This window comes from Scylla paramamosain, chromosome 10 (assembly GCF_035594125.1).
Source record: "Scylla paramamosain isolate STU-SP2022 chromosome 10, ASM3559412v1, whole genome shotgun sequence".
Classification (NCBI taxonomy): Eukaryota; Metazoa; Arthropoda; class Malacostraca; order Decapoda; family Portunidae; genus Scylla; species Scylla paramamosain.
The window spans coordinates 11,117,501-11,137,500 of NC_087160.1; positions in this window are offsets into that span (position 1 = coordinate 11,117,501).

Here is a 20,000-nt window from a genome sequence, read left to right on the forward strand (position 1 = left end):
CGCAAACAAGATGGTAATGGATGAGGGGCGGGACAGAGGCAGACAAGGGACGCTGAAGTGAAACAGTGGCTAAAAGCACCAAGGACGCGGTAGGGGAGGCGAGGGGCGTGCCGGGGAACCTCCACCACCCCGCCGTGACCTAAGAGGACGGCAGCAGTTTTTAGTCTGATGTATCTCACAGGCTCAGTTTTCATTTCCTAGACCTGCGAGGAAAAGGGAAACACGAAACAGGACAGTGTCTTTGTTGGGCGTCACACTTGCCTCTTTGTGTGTCCTGAAGACGCGGGGAGTCACCGTCCAGCTTGATGTATCATACAGACAAAGTTTGGATGACTGTGACGAAGGCTGCCAACCTGTTACTGTGTGTATGTGTGTGTGTGTGTGTGTGTGTGTGTGAGAGAGAGAGAGAGAGAGAGAGAGAGAGAGAGAGAGAGAGAGAGAGAGAGAGAGAGAGAGAGAGAGAGACTGCACTCATATCATTACGTTCAGCAAAAAGAAAATCACCTCGCGACCTACCACAATGAAATCTAAGAACAGAACCAGTAACGAGTAGAAAAGTAAACAAAAACACAAGCGAAGGAAAACATTCAATAGCTGTAGCAAGGGAAATTGGTTTTAGGGCCAAACTGGACTTTTACGAGAGTGACGTCAGGCTCGTAACTCTGCCTGAAGACGCCCAGCCCGCGCTGCGCTCGACACTGGCCGCTCACTGGCAGGCGCGGCGGAAAACACTGCCTCCACCGTTGTGGGAAATTACGGCGTTGAAATTGTAACTCTCCGGAACAACTGCGGCAATTAAAAGGACAGGCTCGTGGAGGGGAGGGAGGTGTCGTCTTCCACTGGTTGCATCGGGCGAGGCGAGGCGCTGCTGGGACGTTTTTTCCCGTGTCTGGTGGATGTGTTTCTGGGCATGAGGTGGGTTTGCCTGGCCGGTCTTCGCCCGCTATGAAAAAAAATATGGTAAAGAGACGGACCTGACTTGTATATGTAATGATTTTTTTTTTAAATCTATAGTTTTAAGATTCTAATTACGCCCATGTGGAACTTAGTCTTCTTCGGTTAGTAAATGTAATATATGGAAAGAAACTTGACATGTATGATATAATTGCATTTGTCGTTAAGTAGTTGATCTAAGATCCTTATTTTTGTGTGAACAATGGTGCAGAAAGAAAACATCAACCATCATTTTATAGTGCTTATTCGTAAGTACTATATATTATAGAGATGCTTGAGTTTGTAAACTTATTTAAGGCTGAAAAAAAAAATCCCTTTGTAAAAATTGTATTTATAAGGCTTAGGAATGATTCATGATGTGTAACATTAACGAGGAATGGTAAGAAAACAGAGAGAGAGAGAGAGAGAGAGAGAGAGAGAGAGAGAGAGAGAGAGAGAGAGAGAGAGAGAGAGAGAGCGAAGTTCTCGACAAAACAACTGGCTGTATGTTAGCCGAGGCGTGACTGTGTTATTCTCCGTGAACGTAACCAGCTAACCAACCAGTCACCAGGAGACAGATGACTGGATTACTTTAATAAGCTTTTCGCAGCAAGAAACAGAAGATAGCAGGAGCAGAAGCAGCAGCAGTAGTGGCGGCAGAGATGGAGGCGGCGATGGTGGTGGCGGCAAGGATGATGAATTGCTCTGATAAAGGAACTTGTCTGTGTCGTAGTTAACAGTTTCCTCACCCTACCATGAAACAACCTTGGGAGAAATTAGTGGGCGAAGTTTATTACAATGGCTGCGGCGAGGCTGCGGGGAAGTTTCACGCTTATGTGGTGGTAACTCCCCGTGGTGCATTAGCATGGACTCCTAACTGCTGGGAAGTTGTGTTACGTCCTAATGAATGTTGTCTTCTTTCAGGTGCGTAAGTGACGAAGCAGAGGAGGGAGAGAGGGAGTGAGATGGAAGAAAGGAAACTGATGGTGGAGGTGAGTGTGTGTGTGTGTGTGTGTGTGTGTGTGTGTGTGTGTGTGTGTGTGTGTGTGTGAGAGAGAGAGAGACTCTGTTTCTCTCTCCTTTCCTCACACTTCCCTTGCAGCTTCCTCCTCTCCTAAATCTTTTTCCTGTCTCTCAGCGTTCCCTTGCTTTCTGTTTTCTCCTGTCATCCTTCCTTCACAGTTACCTTCTCCCCTCGGCATGCCCTCACACACTTCTCTCTGCCTGTCATTCTTCCCTCACAATCTTTGCTTACAGTTCCCCCTCCCTTGAGCCCTCCCCTCACTCTTTTGCTCCCTCGTCATGCCCTCACAGCTTCCTCTTCCCGTCATTCTTCCCTGACAATCTCTCATCACAGTGTTCTCTCTTCTCGTTTCCTCCCTCACAGTTTACTCTATGATAAGCCTTTGTTAACACTCCCTCCATGCCTACCAGCTTCTCTTCTCATACTTCCCTCACAACTTTCATTACAATTTCAGTGCTTCCTCATAGTATTCTGTTTCTCTTCTCACTGCTACATACTCTTCACAGCACCTAAACAGACGGAGGAGAAGGCTCTTTTCTGCGGTCGCTGCGAGAGGCACCCATACGAGCAGACTTGAGTCATAAACGCATCAGCAGGAGACGAAGGCAGACTGGAAAAATCGTCCATTGTGTCTGCAGATATTGGCTCCTAAATCTCGGGGCAGTACGCAGTATTATCCCCATATATTGGTGGAAAAATAAACGCGATACAAATGTTAATTCCAGAGATAGTATATCGAGAAGCCTAATAGGAGGAACGGGGAGAGGGAGAGGGAGAGAGGAAGGGAGAGGAAGAGAGAGAAAAGCGGAAATTGGTCGGTAACACTCTTATCAGTTCCCCCCCTCTCTCTCTCTCTCTCTCTCTCTCTCTCTCTCTCTCTCTCTCTCTCTCTCTCTCTCTCTCTCTCTCTCTCATCGAAGTAATATATATATATATATATATATATATATATATATATATATATATATATATATATATATATATATATATATATATATATATATATATATATATATATATATATATATATATATATATATATATATATATATATATATATATAATGTCAAGATAAGATCTTCAGAATGGAGACTATCCTTTTGGCTCAATGATGCCTCAGAAGACCCTCCCTCCCCCTCCACGGCATTCCTCGCCGACGCTCCCTCATTCCATTTCTCATCAAGATTACCCAACCACAGGCAAGCCGTACCTTATCACTTTACATTTGTGGCGCAGATCTTGAGGGAGCGGCGGTAACTAGGTTATTACTCTCCCCTCTTTCGTTATCAGCTGGCAAATTCCCTCTTGCGGAAACTTAGATATTCTGCATTAGTATCTCTCTCTCTCTCTCTCTCTCTCTCTCTCTCTCTCTCTCTCTCTCTCTCTCTCTCTCTCTCTCTCTCTCTCTCTCTCTCTCTCTCTCACACACACACACACACACACACACACACACACACACACACACACACACACACACACACACACACACACACACACACACACACACACACACACACACACACACACACACACACACACACACACACACACACACACATGGGATCACTCCTTCCAGCCTTCCTCTGTTCTGGTGTTGTTGACAGCGGAACAGGACGTTGTTATTCGGTGCACCCCTTGTAACGCTCCATGAGGGCCCCCAGGGTGGCACTGGGATCGTGTTCCTGGCTCACAAGCAAGGTCTAGGCGGGGTCAAGGGTGGTAGGGGAGACCTAACCCGGGAAGTGTTCACATGCCTGGAGAAGGAACGAGCGTCGTATTAAAAAAAAAAAAAATTTGAGGGAAGAGAGCCCGGATGGTTTAAGTTGCTGTAATCCGTCGAGGCGGTATCTGGCAGTTTAGTTGATTGCCGCAGCGCGTTCTCGCCAACCCACCATATTTCTCAGTGTTATCTCAAGTACTTTATTAGATTAAATTGTTTATGAGAAATGTGACTTAAGAAATGAAAACATCTTGAGGGCGAGAGCCATGAAGCTGCTATAAACTGCTGCACAGGTAATGGCGCGCCGAGCTGTGACGGAAGATGACGTGTTCTGGAAAGAAGTCTGGCTTGTGTTAGGAGACTTCAGTGTCATGGCTTATGATGAAGAGCTGTTACAGAAGTTTTTTTTTTGAAGTATTGAATGAGGGAAGAACGAAACAGGTGTTGTTCTAAGATAAGTGAACACCTGTGTGGGTGAAGCGTTGAGTGACATATTGTTCTCTCCGAAGACTTTTGTCAGTTTGAGTTAAGGACATCCAGAAATAAGTCAAGATTCTCTCTCTCTCTCTCTCTCTCTCTCTCTCTCTCTCTCTCTCTCTCTCTCTCTCTCTCTCTCTCTCTCTCTCTCTCTCTCTCTCTCTGATTTTAAAAAGAGGTGAACAGAGTTGTTGAAGAGGCGTAGAGATTAGATTTGCATGAAAACCTCCCAGAGAAGGACATACTTGACATACGTGTATGGAGATAGGAAAAGCATTGCAAGCATGTCCCTGGGCAGCATCAGTAACCGAGAGCTGTTAAAAGCTTGTATATGAATGTTATAAACGTGTAAGTTTCCATAAAAGAGAAACTGGTACAAATCACAAAGAAATCGTCTAGTGTCAGGTATGTACATTGACACTTTAGTCATTCAATATCTTTATTCAAGAAGTGGCTAGAGTTAAAGGCTACGGTTACGAACTGAAAGGTGAATATGGAACACGGTTTTTATGTAAACTTGGAACTGAACCGGATATGTATATATATATATATATATATATATATATATATATATATATATATATATATATATATATATATATATATATATATATATATATATATATATATATATATATATATATATATATATATATATATATATATATATATATATATATATATTTCTTTTTTTCGCAAATGACAGTTTTCCATTGCAAATAACAAAGAAAACTGGAAACAGTGACACACACACACACACACACACACACACACACACACACACACACACACACACACACACACACACACACACACACACACACACACACACACAAAAGGGAAGCCATCAGGTGAGGATGAGCCAGGGTTTTGAGGAAATCAAGAGTGGCTTTTGAGAAGAGAGAGAGAGAGAGAGAGAGAGAGAGAGAGAGAGAGAGAGAGAGAGAGAGAGAGAGAGAGAGAGAGAGAGAGAGAGAGAGTCAAATAGACAGACAGACATACAGACAGATACTAATGTGGAAGCAGCGTTGTTTACTTCAAAAGATGTGAAAATGGAAAGAATTTACAAGTGTTAAGGGAAAGGTGAAAGGTTTATTGGGAACTCAAAAACTGCAAAATGATACCGAGGCAGTATCAAAGAAGCTATTAATTGAAGAGGTGTGTGCACTTGTAGGGATGAAAGGCGTGTATGGGATGAAGGGAGCAGGAACAATGTGGGGTATAAGACGACGCTGTATGAGTCTCTGAGATCTGAAGCAGAAAGGTGCGTGAGATTAAACTACTGCAAACTAAGGCGCGGCATGATTGTGCTGAATTAACTTAAAGGATATCAGCTTAAAAAAAGTACCATTATATGTTGCTAGTATAGGAGGTGTTTTACCTACTAAACCTGTTTGCTGACTGATTTTGATGTATGTGATGTGAGAAAAAGTGATAGTATGTGTCCAAATGTAATATTTAGTCTTTCATAACATTTTTTTTTTTCAATTTTGGAATATTATCTCATGCAGGAACAACGACTAATTCTACGAAGTTAATTCTCTGTAGTATTATATCATCAAGGGACTATTAAAGTTGAATGCGTGACTTAATTTCAGTCACTCCTGGCTCACCCTCATCTAGTCTACCCTCCTCGCTGCCACCATTACCCTTTCAGCATACCCATCCACGATAACACTTGCGGTCTTCACAAAAATTCCAGAAACCCTTTCCTCCAGCCTTCTTTATCATACTCTGTCCTCCAACATTTGAGATTCAAATATCCATCTGACCCACCTTCCCTTAGAGTAGAATATAATAAGTGAGGATAGACAGGAGGGATGAAATGAGGGTATAAATGAGCAAAGTCTACTTGGGGTGAAAAGATGTAATATTCCTTCCATTCGTCTCTACTTTGATACTTTCTCATCTCAGTCATGCCTCGTGTTTGTTGTGACGATGATTAATGTTGAAGTGTTAAATGGAGAGCCTTGTGTCTGCTGCTTCATACCTCGGTGTCAGCAACCTGCTTTTTTCCTCTCTCTCTCTCTCTCTCTCTCTCTCTCTCTCTCTCTCTCTCTCTCTCTCTCTCTCTCTCTCTCTCTCTCTCTCTCTCTCTCTCTCTCTCTCTCTCCCCAATTATCGATGTCTTTAAATGTTCATTACGATTTTACAACAAATATCACACACACACACACACACACACACACACACACACACACACACACACACACACACACACACACACACACACACACACACACACACACACACACACACACACACACACACTGTTATACTGCGCATTTCTAGTGTTCATTTTGTCAGTTCGTTTTGCGCCACACAAGGAAAAATTTCTGTTCTGTGAGGCGAGTCAATTTCCATCCGATGGTAACACATTTAAATTAATAGAATACTTTGAACCAGTGCATCATTGTTCTCTCACGGACAGGTAAGGTTGCTGTTCTCGTTCTTTTCTGCGTTTTTATCATCGCACTTTATCCTTTACTCTTTATTTCACGGCCCTCCGACCTTCGCCTCTTTTCCTATTCTCGTGGCGCTTCCCTCCCCTGCGGCCTCCGCGCTTTTAACTTCCTCCTGGCTTCCTTCCGTCCCTTGTTTCTTACCTTCGCTCTTTCCTGTGCCTTCCTCATCCCCACGCCCTTCCTTCCCTCTTCCTTTCTCTCTCCCTCCCTCTCTCCATAACATATCCCCACGAAAATGGTGTGAATGTATGATAATGGAGGAGCCGCCAATATCGTTTCTCTCTCTCTCTCTCTCTCTCTCTCTCTCTCTCTCTCTCTCTCTCTCTCTCTCTCTCTCTCTCTCTCTCTCTCTCTCTCTCTCTCTCTCTCTCTCTCTCATGTTTTCATCATTGCCTCACACTGGGTGACCCGAACATTTGTTTCTTTTCTTTCTGCATTTATTAAATTATTTTAATGTATTATTTTCCATGCAATGTATGACTGATAGAAAGTTAATTAATGGAACACATTTTTCCTGCTGTTATGTTCATATTAATAGTTAAATTGGCGTGTCTTGTGGTAGAGAACAGGGTTGATGTACCAGGGAAAAATCATCTTTTCGAAAATTCAATAACAGAAAGCGTTGCAGTATACTTTGCTGACACGTGCACCAGCTTACCATCCTTCCCGCTGATACAGTAGAGGCACGGAGGATTAGGAGAAGAGAGGATAGATAATCTCATACACTAAACCTTGTGGAATGCATTTTTCTTTAAACGTGGACATGAAATAATGTTCTCTTAATTTTGTTATCATCATATTTACTTTGCATCTCTCACCCGTGATGCTTAAATACCTTCCACACTTCTTCCCGCTCCCGTGACCACCAAGCACATGTTACCGTTAAGGTGTTGATAGTGGTGTACAGACGTATTTAGGAAGAACCTCGTTGTCCTCTGTTCTTCTTTCAACATCAATCCTCTGGGGTGTTATGCCATTGGTAAACTGCAGTATTCCACTCTCAGCTCCAGGAAACACAGTTCATAGCCTGACCATCACCCTGAAGGAATTAAAGGCAACCTGGACGACCTGCAGTAGTCGTTACGAAACTCACGACACAGGTCTCAGTGACGATTGCCTTATACAACACCTGCTCGGGTACAATCGGATAGTGCTTTTTATGACTTTTTACTTACACACACACACACACACACACACACACACACACACACACACACACACACACACACACACACACACACACACACACACACACACACACACACACACACACACACACACACACACACACACCTTCATAGAGTGTCCCTGTTCTTGTACCTTCAATAATATTCACTTATTGGTGTTTTCATACAACTCCTGCCGTCATGCCCTTTTACGTCATCCCTGCCTCTTTTTCCTCCATCACCTAAGCCTCTCACCTCTCCTCCACGATCCTGTGTCACCCCACATTCACCCTACCAAGAGTCTCTAGCTCCTCCATCCTTGGTTCCCTGCTATCCTATCATCCCTTCTTCCTTTCGCCGGTTCCTGCGTCCGTCATTTCTTTACGTGTGACTTGGGCTGGGTGACTTAAACGAGAAGATCACTAATCGAGGCCGGCTTCTCACCCAGCAGGAGGCCATCCGAAAAACAGCCTCGGCCTTATCTTGCCCTGTATCTCCTGTTCAGGTCTGGCGGAAGGCTTTCTTTACTGTTTTTCAGGTACAAGAGAAACTAGCTCTCTCTCTCTCTCTCTCTCTCTCTCTCTCTCTCTCTCTCTCTCTCTCTCTCTCTCTCTCTCTCTCTCTCTCTCTCTCTCTCTCTCTCTCATTGACACATCTGTACAGATGCAGGGAGTCTTTTACATGTTAAAGGGAGTAGAATGAATACTACCTATTTTAATACCTAACCCCATAAAATAATACTAATATTAGTAATAATAATGTAACAATGATAATAACAATGATAATATTAATAATGAAAATTCATAATAATAATAATTGTACTACTACTCCTACTACTACTACTACTACTACTACTACTACTACTACTACTACTACTACTACTACTACTACTACTACTACTACTACTACTACCAATAATAATAATAATAATAATAATAATAATAATAATAATAATAATAATAATAATAATAATAATAATAATAATGATGAGACTCTCTCTCTCTCTCTCTCTCTCTCTCTCTCTCTCTCTCTCTCTCTCTCTCTCTCTCTCTCTCTCTCTCTCTCTCTCTCTCTCTCTCTCTCTCTCTCTCTCTCTCTCTCTCTCTCTCTCTCTCTCTCTCTCTCTCTCTCTCTCTCATTATCTTATTGCATCACCGTTCTCGCAACTAATAATAAAAGTTCAGTAGCTCATTTTCATTCACAAAATTGCTCCGTTGTTATTACCAATAGTTAAAAGAAGTGCGAAATTATTATTTTTCCTCATATTCAGTTTATCGTGCACCGTCGAGTTTCAGTCTTTTTTACGCATTGTTGATTGCACTGTTTTTACACACGGGCTTCCAAGCGACCATTTTTGCCAGCGTGTTCCAGTTTCATCGGGAGAGTCGCGTCCCCTTCAGCGCGATAATGTGGTAATGGAAGAGGCTTGCCCGCACCCTCCTTGGGGACCTGAGAAAACGTTACCACCCAGCCTCTCTCTCTCTCTCTCTCTCTCTCTCTCTCTCTCTCTCTCTCTCTCTCTCTCTCTCTCTCTCTCTCTCTCTCTCTCATTCTAACCACACAGACCTTTCCCCATCCCTCTCTAAGTCTCCTTTTCTCTTTTCTCTCCGTCCTAATCCAGCCTTATTCTCACACTCTCCCTTCGTTCCTTCCGCTCTTCTCACTCTGTCATTGTTTCCTCGTCCTTCACCTTCACCTACTCTCCCCTTATCCAAAGCATTGGCATTCCCTTACCGTTCCTCCTTCATTCTCCACTTGTAACACGTTCTCACCCTCTCATTGTTTCTCTATTTTCTGCCCTCACTGAATCTTCCTCCGATGTAATCCACTCTGTCTTTCCCTCCCTTCTTACACTTCACCCACCTTTCCCTTTATCCACTAACTTGTGTTTTCCTTTACCCATGGCCTTACCTGAGCCTCTCATCCTCGCGATAGAATCCAGCCAAGCATCTAAGTATATGGTCAACTCTGAAGCTTTGTCTGATTATCTTTTCTGTCTTCATTTTGACTTCAACATTTTCAAGAGAAAATATCAGAAGAGTCGCCTTCAGGACTAGTTTAACCGGGTATTCCTTCCAGGGCTCTTACATTACAAGGTTTTAAGAAGTAGGAATTAAACTCGGTATTTCTACTCTTAATGATCCTGTAAAAAGAAAAAAAATCACTCACATATATTTCCATCACACAAACCCACGTCAACGCCTCGTCCACAATTGTCACACCTACACCTGGTCTCCACATCCATACGTGTGCGTCACTCTACGACCTACTGCCTGGGGTCCCTTCCTAACACATCCGTCATCTCCTCAGCAGCCGCTTCTTGTCCCTCTCACACACATGTCACTAGTGCAGGCGCAGTAAATACCATGCCGTGTAGGCGTGAGATGGAAACTGTCCTTTGTACGGTGACTTGTGTGTAAGGAAAGGTATTTAGAAGGATAGGCAACTCTCTCTCTCTCTCTCTCTCTCTCTCTCTCTCTCTCTCTCTCTCTCTCTCTCTCTCTCTCTCTCTCTCTCTCTCTCTCTCTCTCTCTCTCTCTCTCTCTCTCTCTCTCTCTCTCTCTCTCTCTCTCTCTCTCTCTCGGTTCAGCGGCTGTAGCGCAGATGAGAGATGGCGGCGTGAAGGATAAAGCTGGTGATTGCTTGCTTCTTAGTCTTGACGGGTTCGTTTTTATGTATTTACTTTTCTCACATCGTGCTCCAAACACTCTGCCTTTGAGTAGCCTATGACATCAGGCTGAGGTTTAGCTGGACCTCTAGTTTGGCTTCCTTTGTTATGAATGTGAAAGGTCAAGGGCGAGTTATCAGCCAGAAGAATGGAAAGGGGTTATGTTGCCGTTCTGATCAATGACGATACAATATGAATAATCCGGTAGTCATAACTAAAAATGTGGGAAAGTAACGGCGAAACGAAGTGTTAAATTATTCAAAATATCTTTACATGTCAGCACTGCACCACGGGACATGTTCGGCGGAGGATTTAAAGCAGGTAAGTCGATCATTCGTTTGTGGAACTATTACCTGGAAAAGAATGAGAGGGTAAAGATATCTATCTGAGTTTGCTTATCAGCCTATTTATCTATCTACCTATCTTCTGTATTTTTATTTATCTATCAGTCGATATATATATATATATATATATATATATATATATATATATATATATATATATATATATATATATATATATATATATATATATATATATATATATATATATATATATATATATATATATATATATATATTTAGGTGCGTTATAGTAACTAAGAATTCTATACCTGAGCAGACGGAGAAAGAGAACCGCTTCCCTTTGGCTATTCCCACCGCCAAATAATGTTGATGAACGGACCTGAGGCAGCACAGCCACCGCTCGGTATGCAGCCACTCCCTCGTTTATTTTATCTCGACTTTAGTGCTTGCGTAGCTCAAGCTTTGGGTCCCATTCCTTACACCAAAGTCGGGTGGCAGTGAGTCAAAATGTTCTTCCATTATTCATAAAGGCTCAAGATCAAGTTGAAATGGAGGGTTCTTGCTCGCGCGTTTTAGTACCACCTGCTGCCACGCCCTCCCTTGGGATGCTGGTATGCCTGCTGCCCGGCTGGCGGAGCTGAAACCACTGTGATATTTTGCTGGGCTAGGCCTTGTGGAAAATGTCTGGGTGGCGCACGTAGGTGAGAGAGAGCGAGAGAGAGAGAGAGAGAGAGAGAGAGAGAGAGAGAGAGAGAGAGAGAGAGAGAGAGAGAGAGAGAGAGAGAGAGAGAGAGAGAGAGAGAGAGAGAGAGAAGTAAGTGCAATTCTGCGTTCCCATCGTTGTAGCTGTGTTAAGGTATTGTTTTATGGCCAGATATTTTCGCCTGTGTGTGTGTGTGTGTGTGTGTGTGTGTGTGTGTGTGTGTGTGTGTGTGTGTGTGTGTGTGTGTGTGTGTGTGTGTGTGTGTGTGTGTGTGTGTGTGTGTGTGCATGGAAAAGGAAACCGTTGTGGTGGGATAGGGTGGGGTGCAAAGAGGACGGACACAATTGAGGTTTTGACTGTAATTGGCAGTGAGGTGGACACTATCAAACATAATTGGCGTGGAGTGCTAGAGTGAGCCTTGGGGGAAATTGGAGAGGAGTGCTGAATGAAGTAGAGAATACGAAACGGCATCGTATGAGAGTGTAGACCAGGGAACACCTAATGAAAGTGGAGGGCCAGGAACACGTAGGCGAGTGAAGAGTACCCAGGCTGGAAGGGCTTGGGTGGCGTTATCGTGTGGGGCGAGGACGGGAGAGGCAGGAAGGATGGGTGAAAAGTCTGGTTGGGGATGGGCTGTGAATCATGGGTTGCAAGTGAGAAATTTTCGGATTGTAGCAGATAAGCCCCGAGGGATGTGCCATGACACCGAGTTTGCTGATGGATCCCTGTGAGCCGGGGTAAGAATGCATTTTATGTGTGCTGGAGAGAGAGAGAGAGAGAGAGAGAGAGAGAGAGAGAGAGAGAGAGAGAGAGAGAGAGAGAGAGAGAGAGAGAGAGAGAGAGAGAGCATAATAAAGGGATGAAAGAAGAAAACTTTAACCCTAAGTTAGAGAGAGAGAAGAGAGTTAGGTGCAAGTGTTAGGAGACTTTGAGAAGAGTTGTAGAGACTAGCCTGCGGCACCTCAGCGTCGCCTCGCCTCGCCTCGACTCCCTTCGCTGGGACCCTGGGGCTGAAAACATGTCAAGGACGCGTTTAGCTGGGTCACGATCGGCACAGAAAATTTTGTTGCACCGTCGCGGCTAGAAATAATCATAATACCGACATAAAATACGATGCATAAGCAAGAGCGTCATATGAGTAAAGACACCCTGTGCATGGCGCCGGAATGAAATACTAACGGGGATTACAAGGCTGAGATCATAACTCTGCATGATTGAAAGTATATCGTATAAACATGCATAGTGAACAGGAGTCATGTATATAATGTTTGTCTTTATTAAACGCAATGCAAGTAGACTGAGAGAAGACAGATATATAGTTAAATTTTCAGCCACCTATCTACCTTTACCTGCGTGTCACATGCACTTACCTGTGGCTGTGTCATTTTGCTCACGTCCATCATTATGGCGCGCGCTTTGAGACAGACCTGGAATTAGGTTCATTTACAGGTAATTGACTAAATGAAGTTCAATTATGAGTGTGCTGCGTGTCAGTGTACAAAGGTGCATTTTCTTTTCCTCTGTGTGTGTGTGTGTGTGTGTGTGTGTGTGTGTGTGTGTGTGTGTGTGTGTGTGTGTGTCTGTGTGTGTGTGTGGGTGCCCGCGTGCTTGCGTGTGTATGAGTAGGTTGTAACACAGAAACATTCTTCTAGTCTATCGAGGGAAAAAACAAAATCATGTTGACATTTGCCGAGTCTCTTGTGTACGTTCCGCCGGCGTACAGGGAGGGAAGGAGGGAGGAGGAGGAGGAAGAGGAGGAGGAGGAGGAGGAGGAGGAGGAGGAGGAGGAGGAGGAGGAGGAAGGACTTGCAGCCCCCACCCTCTCTTCCCAAGGCCTGGAGGTAAATGAGCTCATAATTTGGGGCATCACAAAGGATCCACTTTATGCCTGCCTAAGTCAGGTAGGCGGTGGTGTGCACTGAATAGAGGCTTTACGTGTTTATACATTAAGATAGTTCAAATGTTTTCTTTAATCTTGCTTTAACTACCGTGCTGCCGAGGGTTGTCTTGTTGTATGATGAGATTTTTGTCATTATTGTTTGTTGGCCCAGTTTCATTTGGTGTGTTCGTGTTTTATTGTGTTTTCTTTAGTGTGTTGTTGTCAAAGCTTCGCGTGTTTTCATGTTAAAGGTAATGTTCTCGTGTGTCGTTAATTCTGTCCAGCTTGTCGTTATGAGACCTTGGCATGTTGCTATATCAAGGTGATGAAGATGTCTTGTCCCACTGGTCTTGCCTTTGTATTGTCAGCGTCGTGTTGAATTATTTACTGCTGAAAATGTTGTGTTGGTAAATTTCTAAATCTAGTTTATTTACAGATGCACGTGTTCATATTCAAGGAGTTAGATTTATTTCCTCATTCAATCATTCATTTATTTATAATGAGTTTTGTCAGGGTGGAGAAATAATGATTTACTCGTATATATGAAGTAAAGGAAATGTTACATTGTTTTCAGAGTTTTATGTTCTATTTAGTGCGATAAGTATGACATATTTAAATATCAGTATTTCTTTTCTGATCAGTACTGTAAGAATTGCCATTGTACTCCTCCTCCTCCTCCTCCTCCTCCTCCTCCTCCTCCTCCTCCTCCTCCTCCTCCTCCTCCTCCTTCTTCAAGGAATGAACATACGCTTTGAAACTGATATATATGACGCCATTATTTTATATTTGTTATTGTTTGGGTATTATTTTGTTTTATTATTATTATTATTATTATTATTATTATTATTATTATTATTATTATTATTATTATTATTATTATTATCAATATTATTATTATTATTATTATTATTATTATTTTTATTATCATTATTATTATTATTATTATTATTATTATTATTATTATTATTATTATTATTATTATTATTATTATTATTATTATTATTATTATTATTATTATTATTATTATTATTATTATTATTATTATTAATATTATTATTATTATTATTATTATTTTTATTATTATTATTATTATTATTATTATTATTATTATTATTATTATTATTATAGTTATTATTGTCATTATTACTATTATTGTATTATTGTCATCATTATTATTATTATTATTATTATTGTTATTATTATTATTATTATTATTATTATTATTATTATTATTATTATTATTATTATTATTGTTATTATTATTATTATTATTATTATTGTTATTATCATTATTATTATTGTTATTGTGCACGATTCCCGGTTTCCTTTCAGTTACCGTCTACGAGCGATGTTCAATGACTTCTCGGCCTAAACCAGAAGGAGCAAAAATACAGCAAAGGTTGATCGATTTACTTTTTTTTTTTTTTTTTTTTTTCCCCTCACCGTAATCGCCTATGACCGTAATTCACTTCTCCAGTCTCGTCTTCAGCTGCGAAAATCCGTCCCTGAAGAATGGTGGGTTGAACACCTCCAAAACCTCCATTACCTTCTCCCCGGTGTCCTCGTTACCAGCGGAAGAGACACCCCGCAGCTGCTTTTTCATGTGCGGGAAAAGGTGAAAGTCAGAGGATGCCAGATGGGGTTATTGAATAAGGATGATGGGGCAACGACTCGAAGCCGCAAGACACCACCTTGCTCATGGCCAGAGTGCTCTTGTGTGCAGGAGCATTGTCCTGCAAGAGAAGGACATCCCGGATCGGCGTTCTTCAAGCAGAGCCTCTCGAAGCTTCCCCAATAGATCAGCATAGTATGATTCTTTAATGATGCGACGATCCAAGAAGTCTACGAGGAGGATCCCTTCAGGGTCCCAAAACACTATCACCATGACCCACCGGGATGACTTCATGACCTTGAATTATCGTGGCGTCGGTAAGGAGGGATGCTTCTAGTGCTCAGATTCGACTTTGGTTTCCGGATTGAAGTGAGGAACCCACGTTTCATCCCGGGTTACGATTCGGACCATGAATCTCTTGGAATCGTCTCTCTTAAGGGTCAACATCTCCGCTGAAATTCCTCTTCTCAGGCGTCAGCATTCCTTGGACCATCGGTCTCACACCTTGGAAAGGTTGAAGTGATCCTGGAAGATGGTGATAACGGATCCATTAATGATCTCCAGTCGAGAAGCAGTGTATCGCATTGAGATTCAGCGATTATAATTATCCATGACGATGCTGTCCACCATGGCCACAGTTTCCTTGATAACTGCAGTTGATGGACCACCACTTCGGGGGTCATCCTCACATGAATCTTGGCTCTGCTTGAAGAAAGCAGCCCAACGTTTGACAGTGGAATAGGATAGGGCACTGTCCCCTAGTGCTGTCCTCAGTTCCTCATGAATCAACTGTGGCGCTTTCCCTTGAATTACGGAAAACCTTATCACAGCCCGCTTTTCAGCTTCACTCATTTTGCCGGAAAGTGCCACCCTCACCCACGGAAAGTCACCGTTGAACACAATAAAAAACGTTGGGAGAATGCTAACGCGTGCATTACTTGTTGGAACATGTGTGAACGTGTTCCAGCAGCGGCGGGTTCCTGTCTCCCTCCTACGTTTGGCCGAGAATTCGTTGAACACTCACTTCTCCTCTCAGGCAACACGGGCAGTAGTAACCCTCTCACCCTCAATATCACTTCACTCATCACTCCATATCATCCTGCTATAGCGTCGCCAAAGATCAATAAATTAATTCATCAATCACCTCCCTCTCCTTTTCACAGACAATTTTTCTCCATTATCATCCTCCGTCACCTTATTTCCCTTAGTCACTGCCTCGCCCATCACCATCATCAGTCATCCGTCATCCAGTCACTTCATTAACTATCTATCACATCCCGGAGCCAACAAATCCACCACTTTTACTAATATTTCCTGTCACCAGCACCTGTATTTTTTTCCCTTACATAAAAAAATGAAAAAAATCATGACCAAAACACGTCGTCCCGAAATACGAATTGCAATACGAGTAATTAGTTAAAATGTAGAGCACTTTCTCATGGCAACGAGCGGAATTAATCTCCCAAATCGGAGGGAAATGAAGGAAATTAAGTTGGGAATATCAAGCGAAGAGCAATGGTGAGTGTGTGCGGATCGGGTAGTGGTATGAGAGAGAGAGAGAGAGAGAGAGAGAGAGAGAGAGAGAGAGAGAGAGAGAGAGAGAGAGAGAGAGAGAGAGAGAGAGAGAGAGACACTCACATATCATTGCAGTGGTATACAAAGATCAGAACTGAAGAGAAATCAGGTGCGTTTTGTTTTGTTGTAAATTATTTTTCATTGTTACAGGTTTTAACGTCTCTCTCTTTGTCCACTTCTTTCTGCATCATTAGTGTGTAATATGATTATGGGTCTCCTTCACTAACAAGCTGTTTGAAAAATGCAGCGAGCGAGATAAAGGAAGGACAGTTCAGCTAATTTGATGGCATTACTGAATGTACAGCACAGGTCTTCATGTTTCACGGTAGTAGAACACTTACAGACATTAGCTAGCCTCATAATGTTTGTGAGTAGGAGAGCGACGCCCACATATGGAGGGTTGAAACACACACACACACACACACACACACACACACACACACACACACACACACACACACACACACACACACACACACACACACACACACACACACACACACACACACACACACACACACTCTCTCTCTCTCTCTCTCTCTCTCTCTCTCTCTCTCTCTCTCTCTCTCTCTCTCTCTCTCTCTCTCTCTCTCTCTCTCTCTCTCTCTCTCTCTCTCTCTCTCATTTAGGCTTTTTTCCGTTTTTATATTTCACTTTCAGTCTTTCGACCTTCCCTTCTCGGAACAGCTACCGCCTCCCGCCCGCCGCGCCTGTATCGAGTGCCGGCTGTTAGTGCCTCATCAAGGGCCTCGTTATTTCTAGCCGCCTCCCCTAAGAGGCGACGTTATCTCCGTGAAAAATCCTCCGAAATAGATTTTGAGAGAGAGAGAGAGAGAGAGAGAGAGAGAGAGAGAGAGAGAGAGAGAGAGAGAGAGAGAGAGAGAGAGAGAGAGAGAGAGAGAGAGAGAGAATCCTTTAATATTTTTGCGGCATTTATAAAAGAGAGGCACATACAAATATCCTTATCTTGATTGGTGCACAGATCAAAAAATAAAATAGAAAAAAGAAACTAAGTCGGCTTTGGCGCAGCGTCACATGCACCCCGACCGACCTGTGTGAGGAATGTTTTGGCCGCGGCACTGACGCCAGACTTTCCTGGGCAATGTTTCGCGGTGAGCAGCAAACTTGGTGGGGAAAGACGAGAATCCTGCCTTCCTTTGGTATATACACACATTCACTATTATGCTGCAGAAAGGCGTAATTATGTTCCTTTTCACAAAAAAAGAGATCTAATGGCGCCTCGTTATGCCTACTTTTAAGCTTTAGGAGGCAAAGTATTTATGGCGGTGAGGTCTTCATGAGTGTCAAGTGAAAAGACTGTTAAAGCTCCTCCTCTCCAGGTAGGTGAGGTCAGCTTAAATCTTCTTGTTACTCCATGAGAACAGGGGAAGGGCGACGGCCGGGTGGGAGGGTGTAGCGTTCGCGTCTTTGACCTCAAATATTCACCTCTTTTAAGAATTCAAGAGATACAGCAAACTTTGTTATTCCCATGGTCTCGCGGCTGACCTCCAGGGAAACGTAAGGTTTTTTTGTTTTTTTTTGTGCGGTGGAAACTGTGTGTGTGTGTGTGTGTGTGTGTGTGTGTGTGTGTGTGTGGCACGTGGTGTGTTTGCCGCTAGACGCGTGGTAGCGGCCGCCACGTCCATGCATCCTTCTCTCTAGTACGAGTATATTACTACTTTCTTGCGCCTCACCGCGACTCCAAATCTTTGAGGCGGATGACAAAGAGCAAAACACCTTGACAAAACAACTGCCACTGGATCATGTGGCGAGTGTCAGGTAAAATAACCGTCTCTGCACCGCATGTCCCATTTACACCTCCCCTAAAGCCTGTGCCACTAGTATCACAAATGTTTCCCACCTTTCCCTTATAATGCTCATTGATTTATCTTCCAAAGATGTTCACCTACCACTACTACCACCACCACCAGTACCACCACCATCACCACCAGCACCATCACCAACACCACCACTACTACCCCTATCATCACTACCACCACGACCACCACCATCTTCATCATCGTTACTATCGTTACCACTTACGATATTAATATTGCACTTAATGATTTTCTTTAAGGACAAGTATCTTCAGGTCAGACCCAAAACGAAGACAGAAAGATTTTGCCGTCCATCCTTTCTTGCGTCCTTCCCTCTGAAATGGTATCTCCACTTGGTTTATGAAATTCAAGGACGACTGTATGACATTCTCATCGCCAGGCTTCCCACACAAAGGCCCCAGGCAGCGTGGCCCGCACTTGTCCTGTCTCCCCATTCTCCGTCAGTCCCCTAACTCACTCACATGTTGTCCCCTCTCCCTTCGCTTGGCCTCCCTTTGTTTCCCCTTCCTTGGTCTCCCACAATCCCTGTACAGCCTCACCAATCCTGTTCCCCACGCACATATCAATCGTTCACCAGAATCCTTCTCGGATCATAACTCACAGCTGCACTTCCGTCTCCTCGCACTCTTAATGCCTTAGCGTCCCTCATTGTCTCGTCGCCCTTCTCCATCACTTCCTCCTCCACAGGGCTTCCAGATTTCAAGGACCACAACTGTGCGTTCCAGATTTATTGAAATATTTAAATCGATTGTATAATTTGCCTGAAAAAAAAAAACATACTTTTGTTCTTCCTTTGTGTATTATAAAGAGCAACATGGACGTTTTTTCCCCCTACACACCAGAGTAATATCTGAACCAAATTAAAAATAGTGACGTCACGCTATTTTCTTCATTATAGTAAAGTCTAATGAAAAGAGATGTCATTTCTCATAGTAATGTCCTTTCAACAAAGCGTTGCCCATTTCTCAGACTTTTTTTTTCTCTCTCTTTCTCTTTCTCTCTTTTTCTCTCCCTCCTCGCTGTCCACCTGCGCCGCTGATCCCCCAGAGGTCTTCACTTCCTCTTGTATTCCATGCCTCGCCCACCACTACCACTGCACGCCTAACGCTCTCCACCTCCACTTCTCCCACCCTGCCTGTCTCCTGCACCCTCAGACAGACCACCACTCCTCCTCTTGTCCTCTGTTCCTTCACCATTTGACCCTTCTCTTGTGCCCTTGTTGTCTACCCCTTGACCTTCCAGTGCCACGCTCTACCTACAACCCTCTACACACACACACACACACACACACACACACACACACACACACACACACACACACACACACACACACACACACACACACACACACACACACACACACACACACACACACACACACACACACACACAGCTTTACCCTCTTGCTCTGACCACCATGTTCATTTGTAGCGCATCCTTTTTTTCTAAATTTTTTAGTCATATATGGGACTAGACAAGCATTTTTTTCCCGTGTGTTTTGCCCATTAAGAAAGGATTGTGTCGCATAACACCACGTGAAATGGATTGGGTGGACTAGCTGAATGTGCGTGCGTGCGTACGTGTGTGTGTGTGTGTGTGTGTGTGTGTGTGTGTGTGTGTGTGTGTGTGTGTGTG